The sequence below is a fragment of the Plecotus auritus genome, assembly GCF_963455305.1.
Source record: "Plecotus auritus genome assembly, chromosome: 6".
Lineage (NCBI taxonomy): Eukaryota > Metazoa > Chordata > Mammalia > Chiroptera > Vespertilionidae > Plecotus > Plecotus auritus.
Window position 1 is genome coordinate 38,299,140 of NC_137773.1, and position 14,582 is coordinate 38,313,721.

Here is a 14,582-nt window from a genome sequence, read left to right on the forward strand (position 1 = left end):
GTCTTGTCATTTCCCCTGACTCCAATATTTTCCTCTCCTCTTGGCCTAAATCCCCATCATTTATGGCGATAACTTAAAAAGTACTGCTTCTATAACGCCATTGTTGAATGCCTGCGTGACAGTTATGTATCTACTAGAGGCCCAGTGCACAAATTCATGCACAGGTGGGATCTGGCCAGCCCAGTCCCAATCAGTGGATTGGGGCCGGGCCTGTAGGGAGGAGGAGATGGTGGGAGGTTGGCTGGCAGACCCACCCCAATCGGGGCTCTGACCAGGGCTGAGCTGGCTGGGGGGAGGGTCCATGGGCAATTGGCCTGGGGGACCCCCAGTTGGGGTGGGGGGGTCAATCAGGGGTGGGGCTGGCCATGGGGAGGGGCTGTGGGCAGTGGGCCAGCTGGTCCCACCCCTGAATGGGGCTGGGGGAGGGGCCATGGGAGGTTGACTGGCAAGCCCCATCCCTGATTGGTGTAAGGGGGTTCGATCAGGGATGGAGCTGGCTGGGGGGAGGGGCCATGACCAATGGGATGGTGGGGGCCCATTTGGGGCGGGGCTGGCTGGGGAAAGGGCTGCATGAGGTTGGCTGGCTGGCTCTACCCCCTATTGGGGTAAGGGGGGGGGCAAACCAGGGAAGGGGCTGGCCAAGGGGAGGGGCGGCAGCCTGATTGGGGTGGTGGGGGCACATCTGGGGTGGGGCCAGCTGGGGGGGAGGAGCTGCAGGAGGTTGGCTGGCTGGCCCCACCCCCTATTGGGGTAGGGGGTGTGATCAGGGGTGGGGTTGGCCCTCCGGCCCTGCCCTTTATTGGGGTGGGACAGGCCAATCAAGGGTGGGGCCAGCTGGGGGGAGGGGCCACAGGAGGTTGGCCCGCTGGCCCCATCCCCCAATCAGGCCAGTTAGCTGGCCCCAGTGGACGTCATAGCGACTGGTTGTTCAGGCATTCCGGTCGCTGGCTTTTTATATTATTTTTATAGATTGTAGCTCAGCTCTAAACCCACTCTTCAATTTTTTTTATAACATGCTTGAGCTGGGACTGCAAATTACACTTTCCAGACTTCTTCACCAGCTGGCTCATATTATATTCTGTCAATAGGAGGTGAAATAGGGAGGTTGGAAGGCAGAAGGAGTGGAGAGGAGCCTTTATTCTGTTTGTTTGCTGTTCCTGTCTGTGTTGCCACAGTAGTGGCAATTCATTTCAGCAGCAGCAATTGGCTTTAGATACCAACAACCTGTGCAAGTTTTATATTTTACCAATGGAATGGAGAGTTGCTCCTCCAACCTGGCAAGTCCTCTAATATTTTGCATTCTCCCTACTTGTTTTAACCTCTTGTATAAACCATCCAATCAAAGTTTGTCTGTTTCTATGGTATCTTGACTAATGTAGCCAATAGCAGCTAATGCAAGGTACAAACATTTGGATTTCTAACCCTTGCCTCTACTACCAGTTTATTAGATCCATTATCTGTGCCTATCCGTTTTACCAGTTGTTTCACCACTGTATAACATTGACATCCTACTTCCATTTTCTTCACAGCCCACCACCAGGCCCCCAAGCTAATCCTGTTTCTTAGTTTTATTGTTCAGCAGCACCCTACTCCCTGAAAACCAATTTACATCTCAATCAGGGTAGGATAAGTTGTGCTATGATAACAAACAAACCAAATGTCTCAGTGTCTTAAAACAACAGAGGTATATTTCTTACTCACACTATATGTAGATCATGAATCACCAATAATAGTCATCACTTAAGGTTCTAATGATCAAGGGCCACCATTTCAAATATGACAGGTTACAGTAATGGCTGTAAGAGCCCTGGAAGGTCTTCTATCAGCGCTTAAATGCTTTAGTTAAAAGTGACAGAGTTCATTGCAGATTGTGAATCCCTCAAAGATTTCATATAAAACTTTCTACACTTACAGAATCAACCTCAGAAATACTAGTAGCAGCCAGATGTGCCTGCTCCTCAAAGATCTGATACCCAATTCTGTAGGGGCCCCTCATCCAATTCTTTTTCTACTAGACTATGAACTCCAGTGGAAACTATGTCTGTCTTCCACACTGTGTCAACAGGCTAAATTAGCACAATGCCTGGCACATGACAGGTAGCAATTAAATGTTTGCTGCATAAATGAATGTATGAATAAATGAATAAAAATAAATGAAGGAGGAAATATAGCTGCTATGGAAACACATGGTTAACAAGGCAATTCGGAGACAATGTCCCAGGAACAAAGAGGAGAAGTGTTCTGGCCTAGGGAATTTCCTGTGAGGAAGAAAGGAAGAGGTATAAAAACTCGTATTCCACCACACACTCCATGCACCAGATATTTTTCTCTTCCACAAAATACATCATGCTTGTTAATAATTCTGCATTCTTTGGGGGCGTAAAAAATGCTATTTTTCCATGTCTCCATTTGTAAAAATTCAACTTCTCAGCCAGTCCAAGATCACTCTATCATAAAATACTTCCTAATACTCCTCATGTCAAATGAATTGCTTCTTCATCTGTTTTCTATTATATTTGCTACTATGCCCGCTCACTATTGGGCTTGCTGTGCTTAAGTGCACCTGCCACCCCACCTAGATTTGGGTGCCCTTGGAGGCAGAACTCACTTATTTAGCTTTGTACTACACCAAACACTGGCAGAAAAAAATATTTTTTCTGTCTATCAAATTGAATTGAAACAAAACCCAAGAACTGCCACAGCAGGAGTTATAAATTAAAGTACCTTTTATTTGGTCTTCACACCAAGCTCACTTCCAAAGTTCTGTTTATTTTTCTGGGTTGCTTTTTTTCAATTGCAATCATAATTCCTACCAACTATTTTACTAATATTTCAATAATCAGTAAAGTAATATTATCCCACAATTTTAAGATAAGTTGTAGAAATTGTACTATCTTCCTCTTTACTGGTATATTGTTAGCTTCAGTAGGAGACTGGTTAATACAGTATCTGGTTCTTTCATCTGCCTCTCCATCTGCCTCCCCTGTTTCCTTTCCAATTCCCAATCTCTCTCCCCCAAATAGAGATACTCTTTTGTGATATTCTTTGTACATCAAAGTGAAAATCTATATTGTTGTTAAATAATATACTAATTAAGCATCCTGAATATAATTAATTTAACAAAACTAGGAATATACTCTCTATCACTAGATTTTCTGATGTTTTTAAAAATATTTCTTTAAGATATTATATATGTGTTCTCATCCCCCCATTACCCCCCCTCAAACCCTCCCACTCATGCCCTCACCCCCCTGTTGTCTGTGTCCATTGGTTAGGCTTATACGCATGCATATAAGTCCTTTGGTTGATATCTCCCCCTTACCCCACCCTCCCCTACCTTCCCTCTGAGGTTTGACAGTCTGATCAATGCTTCTCTGTCTCTGGATCTGTTTTTGTTCATCAGTGTATGTTGTTCATTATATTCCGTAAATGAGTGAGATCATGTGATATTTATCTTTCTCTGACTGGCTTATTTCACTTAGCATAATGCTTTCCAGTTCCATCCATGCTGTTGCAAATGGTAAGAATTCCTTCTTTTTTACCGCAGCATAGTATTCCATTGTGTAGCTGTACCACAGTTTTTTAATCCACTCATCTGCTGATGGGCACTTAGGCTGTTTCCAAATCTTAGCTATGGTGAATTGTGCTGCTATGAACATAGGGGTGCAAATATCCTTTCTGATTGATGTTTCTAGCTTCTTGGGATATATTCCTAGAAGTGGGATCACTGGGTCAAATGGGAGTTCCATTTTCAGTTTTTTGAGGAAACTCCATATTGTTCTCCACAGTGGCTGCACCAGTCTGCATTCCCACCAGCAGTGCATAAGGGTTCCTTAGAGTACTTTTTTAAATCACCTTTTAACTTTAGGAAAATAGTATTAGCAATAAAGTGCTTGCACTAAAAAACTGAGAGACCTGACTGAAAGTAAAGTTACCCAAGGAACCAAGTGGGAGTGCAGTGTTCTAAGCAGATAGAGCTATGCACGTGAAGGTCCTGATTCAGGGAAAAACTTAGTGTCCTCAAGAAACCTTAAGAAAGGCAGGTGGCTGGAACTGCGTAACAGGATATGAGTGAAGCAAGATGAATTCTGCAAGGTAAGCTGGGGTCAGATAATTCAGTGCTTTGTGGGCCTGGTTAAAGCTTTCATTTTAATTCCAAGTTATCAGGGAAATCTTTGAGTTTGAATTTTAAAATATCGTTGTGGCTGTTAGGTGGGGAATGAATTGCTAGAGAATTTGACCTAGGAATAATATAAATAAAAATAGATTAATTCTTTCATCCAACATATATTTATAAAGCAATCAAAAACCATCTCTTCACAGAATATTCTCAAGAATAGGTAATAATATGCTGATTCTTAACAAAAGAAGACAGAAATCACATCTAGTATCTTTTCCAACCACAATGGTATAAAATGAGAAATCAACAACAGGAGGAAACTGAAAAATTCACCAACATGTGAAATTAAACAACACATTCCTGAACAATCATTGGATCAAAGAAGAAATAAAAAAGGAAATCAGAGAGTATCTTGAGACAAATGAAAACACACACACACACACACACACACACACACACTATATAAATATATATATATATATATATATATATATATATATATATACCAAAACTTATGAGGTACAGCAAAAACAGTGTTAAGAGGGAAGTCTATAGTGATAAATGACTACACTAAGAACAAAAGAAAGAGTTAAAAAAACAACCTAACCTTATACCTCAGAAAATTAGAAGAAGAAACTAGACACAAAGTTACCAGAAGGAAGAATATAATAAAGATCTGATCAGAAATAAAATAAAATAATGGTGAGAAAAACAATAGGAAAAAAAGAAAAGAAACCAAAGGTTAGTTTTGTGAAAAGATAAACAAAAATTGATAAACCGTTAGCTAGATTAACCAAGAAAGAAAAGAGAGGCCAGTAAGAAACAAAATTATAAATAAGAGAGAATACATTACAACTGACACCACAGAAATACAAAGAATTGTAAGAGGCTGCTCTAAAAAATAATATACCAACCAATTGGATAACCTGGAAGACACAGATACTTCCTAGAAACATACAGCCTGCCAAGATTAAATCATGAAGAAATAAAAAGTCTGAATAGACCAATAGCAAGTAAGGAGATTGAAGCAGTAATGAAAAGCCTCCCAACAAAGAAAACCTCTAGATCAGATGGTTTTACTGGTAATTCTACCAAACTTTTAAAGAAGAACTAATGTTAATCCTTCTCAAACTTCAAAAAAAAAAAAAATGAAGAGGAGGGAATACTCCCAAACTCATTTTATGAAGCCAGCATTATCCTAATACCAAAGCCAGATAAGGACACTACAAGAAAAGAAAACTCTAGGTCAACATCCCTGATGTGTATAGATACAAAAATTTTCAACAAAATTCTAGCAAACAAAATTCAATAACACATTGACAGGCTCATACATGATGACCAAGTGAGATTCATCTCTGGAATGCAAGGATGATTCAATATACACAAATCAATAAATGTGATATACCACATTAACAGAATAAAGGATAAAAAGCAATACCGAGAAAGGCAACAGAGCTGGAGGAATCACATTCCCTGATGTCAAACTATTATACTACAAAGCTATAGTCATCAAAACAGCATGGTACTGGCATAAAAACAGACACAGAGACACAGAGACCAATGTAACAGACTTGAGTGTCCAGAAATCAACCCATACGATTAAGGCCAACTAATATTTAACAGGGAGCCAAGAATACTCAGTGGAATAAAAAACAGTCTCTTAAAAATGGTGCCATGAAAACCTATTTTCACATGCAAAAATGAAATTGCATCCCTATCTTATACCACTAACAAAAATTAACTCAAAATGGATTGAAGACAAATGTAAAAGACCTGAAACTGTAACATTGCTAGAAGAAAACAGGAAAAAAGCACCTGGATATTGTCCTTGCGATAATTTCTTACATATGACACCAAAAATGCAGACAACAAAAGCCAAAATAAACAAGTAGGACTATATCAAATTTAAAAAGCTCTGCATAGCAAAATAAACAATCAACAAAATGAAGAGGCAATATCAGATAAAGAATTAATATACAAAACATATAAATAACTCATATAACTCAATAGGAAAATCATACTAAAAATTTGACTTAAAAATAGGCACAGAACCTGAATAGGTGTTTTTCCAAAGAAGATATGCAGAAGGCCAACTGACACATGAAAAGATGCTCAACATGACTAATCATCAGAAAAATGTAAATCGATTCAGAAGCAGACCTGCAGTAATATGAACACAATAGACTTTTAACAAAGGTGCTAATAGAATTCAATAGAAAAATTGCAGTCCTTTCAACAAACGATGCTGGAACTTTTAAGAAAGGTGCTAATAGAATTCAATAGAAAAATTACAGTCCTTTCAACAAACCATGCTGGAACAACTGTACATCCATATAAAGAAAAAATTAAACCTTAACCTAGAACTCACATATGTTCAATAAATAACCAAAAACGAATTGTAGATGCCAAATGTAAAACACAAAACTATAAAACATTTAGAAAATAATATAGAAGAAAAGTTTCTTGACCTTGGATTAAGCAAACAGTTCTTAGATTTGACATCAAAAGCATGATTCATTAAAAAAAAAAAAAGACAAATTGGACTTATTCAAAATTAAAAACATTTTTTTCTATGCAAAAGACAATGTTTATAGAATGAAAGAACAAGCTAAAGATTAGGAGAAAGACAAACATCCAGATATAGCCTTACATAAATGTTTAAAAACACAGAACTCACCATGACCAGTTTTTTCCAGTGGTTAGAGCATCAGCATGCAGACTGAAGGGTCATGGATTTGATTCCTGATCAAGGGCGTGTACCTAGGTTGCATGTTGCCTAGTCTCAGTAGGGTCATGTGCGGGAGGCAACCAATCGATGTGCCTCTCTCTCTCTGTCTCTCCCCCTCCTCCCTCCCTTCCACTCTCTCTAGAAATGAATGGAAAAAATATCCTCAGATGAGGATTAAAAACAAACCAACAAAACAAAAAAAACCCCACAGAACTCATATAACCAGAAATATCAACACCCCAAATGCACCTCAATTGACTACTTTATTACTGAAATGGAAACCAGTTAATCATGGTACATAAAACAAGACAAAGGCTTGGAAAAGAAAATAGGGGGTGGGCAAAAGTAGGTGTACAATTGTGAATACCAAAACAGTTTATTCTTGTATTGTTATTTATTAATTATTGTATTATTTTCCATAGGAACAACAGTGAACCCACTTTTACCCACCCCTGTATATTAAAGACAAAGCAATGATTTGGAGTGTCCTACTTAAAATCTAACTACATTCACAGTCAAACTTTACCATGTCTATAATTTAGCTCTTTTAATTTTAGAGGTGAGAAAAACTTAAGGATATGCAGAGATAATTAATACAGGTGTATCTTGTACATGCATCTAGAAATAATATAATTGAAAATCACCAGGAATATCCTGGATAAGGTAAGAAAGAGAGTCATACACCATTCCTATTTCAAGGACATTCCACTTAGAGTTCACAGAAAAAGAAAATTAACTGCCAAGCAGCATGCAGTCTCTAACAACCACCTTCAGAAGCAAACTATTGTGACTCTATCCAAAAACCAAGCCCAATGCAAAAGATTTAGAGGAAGGATTTGAAAAGTAACTGAATGAGGCTCATCATATGGTTAGGGTAAGATAGCTAAACTGTCTTAGGGAAGACAGATCCAAGCGTATCGTTGCCAAATTGTCCTTATCTATAATAATAAAAGCATAATATGCTAATTAGACTGGACATCCTTTCGGACGGACGACCTTCTAGACAAAGCCATGGCGGCAGGGCTGAGGCCAAGGCCGAGGTGGCAACCGTGGTGGCGGGGGCTGAGCCCCTTGCACGAATTTCGTGCATCAGGCCTTTAGTAAATTATAAACTCGCATAAGGAAATCTAGCTTATCTACTCCCATAAGCATTGCTACTAAATGAGTAAGTGATCTATGGAAGCTCTGCTCTGAAAGTCACATCAGAATAATTTAGAAAATGACAGCAGATGATTACTTTCCCCAAGCTAGTTGCCTTCTCCTATCTACAGAAAAGCCATCTGATAAATATAAGAAAAACATGCTACCCCCCAATAAAATCTTTTGCCTCAACTTTTGTGCTAATCAGTTACTTCAGAGACAAAGTGATGTATGTGTAATTTTTAATATGTTATCACCACAGAATATTATAGAATTTTATGATCTTTTAAAAATGAAATCATTAATGAAATCAAATAGTGTGCCAATCAATTCATTACAAATACTTCTTATGTAGTTCATAATTTATTTTGCTTCCCATGGCAATGTATTATATGGGTTTCATCTTGGCAGGCAGTGTAGTCCAACCATTTCACACAGAGGGGACATTGCTATAACTCTCTAAGTAATGTAACATAAACTGTACACTGACTTATTTGGCACTGCACTGTGTGACTAAAAGCCAAGAATTTAATGGCAACAAACAAGGAAGAATGTCAGACACGGACATAAAGTGATAAAGGCATTCCACACTAAATAATAGAAAACATCCTGCAATTGTTTCTTTGATTTTGCTGATGAATAAAACTGATGTTAATGTTCTTGTACTGAATGAGATGCAACTGAGATTCCTTTATCTATGGTCCTCGATTTGAGGGAAGCAGTGAATTAGACTCTATAATTAAGAAAAACAATAGCTCTCTTTAAAATTATTTTCCCCCAATTTCAGAGCATTCTGTTTTAATTGATGTTCACTGGATATCGCCTAAGCAATTAACAGAGTGTGTTTATCTATTTTTTTGCTTATTTGACTTAAAATGCTTTACTGGCAACTCAAAGCCTACCACTGAGACACACACACACACACACACACACACACACACACACACACACACACACACACACACACCTCAGCTACCTAAAAGCATGGCCAAACAGTCAGAGAATATTTATTAATTGAGCCAATTTAACTTAAACACAAGATTTTCTATCCTTTTTTCCTTTCACTTTATAGTCTTAAAACTTTATGGCAAGTAAGACCTTAGGATTAGGGGATTTCTTCTTTTGTGAGAAGTAGATGCTGCAAACGTCTTTTCTTCAGCACTGTGCTATTTATTCACATGACAGAGTTTTAACTGCTACTGAATTATTCCTTCAAAAGCTATGACTGAAGCTGTCAGTAGGCTTGTTGAGATAGACTGATAGCCAAGAGAGAATTTTTGACAGTCGACAATAGCTAAGGATGGCCTTCTAGGACAGAGCATGGGACCTATCCCTAACTAAGGATACTAAGTAAGGGGAGATAAAGATATATGTGCTCTCAAAAGTGTAATTGATAAAAACATGGTTAGTTGATACAAACTTATTGATAAAAACAGCAATCCCAAATTTAGAATTTAGGTTTTACTCCAGTTATTTATTTATTTGGACACACATTTCCACATAGAAACAATGTTATAGGTGATGTTTGAGATTCAAATTTTAGATCATAAAATTATTTTCAACACATAAAATAAAAATTCAAACAGTTCATTTTATTTAAACATATGGTATTAGCTAGGACCATTCAGTTGTCAGTAGCAGAAATGAACTTAAGCACCGAGGAAAGTTTATTATAAGGATATATGGCTGTTATGAAACCCCAAGACATGGGAATACAGCTGAGTCCTGTGAAGAACTGGAGAGCCAACTTTGCTCTCTCTCCAAGTCCAGTCCCTACTTATCCCATTGAATCTATTTTATTCTTTTCTCTTTTGCTGCAAATGTTTTTTTGTAAATAACATTCAAGCTACTGCATGGAGCACAGAAAATAGTGGTGCAAAAATGGAAACCAAGCAGACTAGAGCTCTGGCCTTTAATCCTCTTGTTCTCTGAGAGGACAACATTCACAGATGATAACAGATTCAGAGGAGGCAGGACTGACAGCAGGTATGGGAATAATACAAGGAAGTAAGAGAAAACTGTAAGAAGTAAAAACAGATAAGGGGAAGGAAATTGGGAATGATAGAAATAATGGAGGTAATAGTAGAAAAGGAAAGAAGAGTATGATACATAGGGACTCTCCTAATTCATCTAAACAAAGGAGTTACCTACATTTAGACATTATTTACCAAGCAGAAGCATGCAGTGAGAAAATTCCTGGTTAGGATCCAGGAGTCCAGGTTTCTTGGGCAATCTATACCCTAGATACTTGAGCTCCATTTGGGTAGGAACTAAAGATCCCACTTTCATCCTGGAAGTCAATCCAATTACCATTACTGATGCTCTGAAGACTTCAGAATGAAGTCCATGACTAGAAAATCTCCCTACCTCATCAGGAAATATAGAGAGCCAAACAGAAAACAAAATTCTATCCTGATGGAAACTCATAAAGAATTCACACCAGAAGTGCCGTGTGACTCTCTGATTAGTGAGCCTCAAAACAAACATAATGGAGCTGGAGAAGGTCTAAAGACACAAAATTAAAAAGATAAAAGATACCAGTTTGAAACCAGACTAAAATAATTAAGGGTCTCCCTTATAAACAGATTAAGGAGCTAGGGAGATAAATATAACAAAGATTGAAAGTGATTATCTCTGAAATGTGGGAACCACAGGTGGGGAGAGCTCAGCAGGACAGTTCTTTTTCCTCTTAAGCTCTTTTAGAGTTATTTGACTTTTAAACTTTTTATATATGTAACTTGATAAAAATAAAATGGAAAAATGGAGAATAGGATAAACTTCAGAGAGAAAAGGGAATTGGAAATTGCTTTTCTACATTTATCTGGGGTTGAAATAGGAGAATGCTTCACTTAGATTTTTATTGGCTTTGGAAGGATTTCACTTTCTCCCTAAAACTTTCTGATACATTTGAAAACATGTATTTCTAATCCTACATAATACAAGGCTAATATGCAAATTGACTGAATGGCAGAATGACCAGTCGCTATGACGTGCACTGACCACCAGGGGGCAGACGCTCAATGCAGGAGCTGCCCCCTGGTGGTCAGTGCACCAGAAGCCGGGCTCACGGCTGGCGAGTGCAGTGGCAGTGGCGGCAGCGCTAAGGATGTCCAACTGATGGCTTAGGCCCACTCTCCACACTGCCTAAGCCGTCAGCTGGACATCCCCCGAGGGCTCCTGGACTGCTAAAGGACGCAAGCCAGACTGAAGAACCCCCCTCCCCCCAGAGCACTAATGTCGTGCACCAGGCCTCTAGTCTATATATATAAAAGCCGAAGCTACCAGTCAACCAATTGACCAGTTGCTATGATGCGCACTGACCACCAGGGGGCAGACGCTCAATGCAGGAGCTGCCCTCTGGTGGTCAGTGAGCTCCCACAGCAGGAGCACCCGTCAGCAAGCTTACCAAGCGGCAGCGGCAGGTGCAGCAGGGCCAGGATGAGTAGGAGCAGTGGGCGCCCGGCCTGGACTTGGGCTCCTCCTCGGCCACCTGCCGCTTCATGTACTACCACATCCCTCCGGGAATGTTGGACTGCCAGTTTCGGCCTGATCCCCGGCAGTCCGACATCCCCCGAGGGGTCCCAGATTGCGAGAGGGTGCAGGCCAGGCTGAGGGACCCCACCGGTGCACAAATCTGTACACCAGGCCTCTAGTTTCTAATAATAATGAATAAAATATCGACTATTCACTTCTCAGCTCCAATGTCACCTCCTCTCAAAGGTCTTCCCAGGCCTCCATCTAAGGACGCTTCACTCCATTGTTACCATCAAATCTCCTTCCTTTATTTCCCTCATAGCTCTGACCATTATATAACACTTCGTTTCCTACTTGTTTACTTGTCTGCTAACATCGGCCTCCTTTCTCTGAATGTAACAAGGCTTGTCTGCCTTGTCCACTGATCTATCCCCAGCATCTGTAAGAGTGCTAACGCTTAGTAGGACCCTATTAATATTTAATTAGATATCCATATATTATTATGCGTAGTTCCTTTCCCACCTCCTTTCCCAATTATTTGTAAAACAACATCATTGGAAAATGTATTCATTTAAAACATACCTCAGAGATCAAACCACATTTAATAGGTAAAACTTGGGATTAGAAATTCCATTACCTGGCTTGGAATTCCAGTTCCTTCGATTTTTAGCTGTGTAGAATGATGGTTAATCTCTTTTCTAGAACTTGGTTACCTCAGCTGTAAAAGGATTTCCTGAGGATTTTTCACTTCTTTATTAATGTAAGAGAAAAGATGAGTTACTCCTTCCCTCTCATCCTTCACACCATTCTGAGGAATGGTCAAGTTCACACAGTTAAGAATGCTAAGCTATTTCAAGGGAACAGAAATAGCCACAGCATATCTTTTAAAAATTGTTTGAAGATCAGAAAAAACTTTTTTCTAGTCAACCACATAATCTAGGTAAAATATGGTCCAGGAAGAATTTCTCAATCAAATGGATCTTAAAAAAGAGCTCAGGTGAGAAGTGGGTCAACTTGACCTGAGAGTTTATGCAAAGTATAACTCTTAAAAGGAAAAATCCAAAGGGAAAAAAGAAAAACAAAAGAGCCTAAAAAAGGGAATACCATATCAGAATAGAAATAGTGAGCCTAAAAGATAATCAACACAAGACATGTAAACAAGAAATACCAGCATTGCCCTAGCCCAGTGGTCGGCAAACTGTGGCTTGTGAGCCACATGCAGCTTTTTGGCCCCTTGAGTGTGGCTCTTCCACAAAATACCACGTGTGGGCGCGCATGTACAGTGCGATTGAAACTTCGTGGCCCATGCACAGAAGTCGGTTTTCGGCTCTCAAAAGAAATTTCAATCGTTGTACTGTTGATATTTGGCTCTGTTGACTAATGAGTTTGCCAACCACTGCCCTAACCGGTTTGGCTCAGTGTACAGAGCATCAGCCTGTGGACTCAAGGCTCCCAGGTTTGAATCTGGTCAAGGACACATGCCTGGGTTGTGGGCTCGGTCCCCAGTAGGGGGCGTGCAGGATGCAGCCAATCAATGATTCCCTCTCACCATTGATGTTTTTCTCTTTTCCTCTCCCTTCCTCTCTGAAATCAATAAATATATATTAAAAAAAGAAATACCAGCAAAGAAATAATAATAGAGACTTACAAAAAGGCAAGATGACTATTAATAATCTGATCTGAAAGATATTATAAAGACCAAAGAAGACAAATGGTCTAAGTTGTTCTAAATAAAGCCATGATAAGTTGTAGCATGTCACTGTCAGGCAAAGAGCGTAACATAAGAACAAGGGAAGGTTTACCTGGCTCTTAACTGCCACCCCCATGGCATGACTTGCTGTTGAGGATAAAATACAGAGAGGGTTGACTCTGATTTAAAAAAATGCCCTGGGAATTTCCATAATATCCCATGGCAGATGCAAAAGAATGCTTTGAAGTAGGAAACAAATAGCTAGAGCCAATGAATTTTCTCTGAAGTAAAGTATCTAATTTCCTGCAAATATCTCCAGAGTCTGAGGCAAGGGAAGGACAGCATTCTGTGCTCTTCCTATGATACATTGTCACAAATAACTGAATAATTCCCACCACCACAGCGCAAGCTACAGATGTGTTTTTAAATTTATATTGTTGTTTTATTATTAAGTTTTCCGAGTTCTTTATATATTATAAATACAAATCCTTTACCAGAAATGTGGTTTTTATCGAAGTACAATTGATATACAATATTATATTAGTTTCAGGTGTACATCATAATGATTTGGTATTTGTATACACTGTAAAATGATCACCACAACAAGTCTTGTTATCATCTGTCCTCATACGAAGTTACAATTTTTTTCTTGTGTTGAGAACATTTAAGATTTATTTACTTAGTAACTTTCAAATTTGCAGTATTTTAGTATTGACTATAGTCACCATGCTGTACATTACATCCCCCTGATTTATTTATTTTATATCTGTAAGTCTGTACCTCTTGGTTCCCTTCACCCATTTTGACCACCTCAATTCTCTTCCCCCCGGCAACCACCATACAGATGTGTGTTTTAAGAAGACAACAGGGTTGAGATATTTTCAGCAATGTAATATACCATAGGCTCTGGGATTCCCTGAAGGTGATTGTTTAGCTAGTATGAAATTACTTTTCATTTGTTTGTAGCTCACAGGCCAAAGTACATGAAAAAAAATACTGAGTGTTACTTGAGTTGGTTCTGTTTCACCAGAAAAAAATTACATTTGTTCTGCCATCAATAGAGTGACTGGGACTTTAATGAGTTTTTAAACGTTAGGCTCTTATTCAGCGTCTACCGGGGTTTGCTGCTATTAAAATAAGACTACTGTGATGAACACTTTATTAGAGCAGCTATCTTCACAAATAAGTATGAAGCAGGAGGACACGAGATGTTTTCGGGAGCTCAGCATTCACTCATGATGTACACACCTTTGGAACATTTGCCTTTTGTAGGGTGCTATGTAATATCCTGGGGGATTAACAGTAAGAAACAAAAAAACTTTCCTTCATGGCACATCCAATTCAGTGGGGAAAACAGACAAGTAAGCAGACAGAGTTAGAAAGTCCTAAAGGGAGGTTAGTGCCAGGTTCTAATGAGGTATCTGTTTATA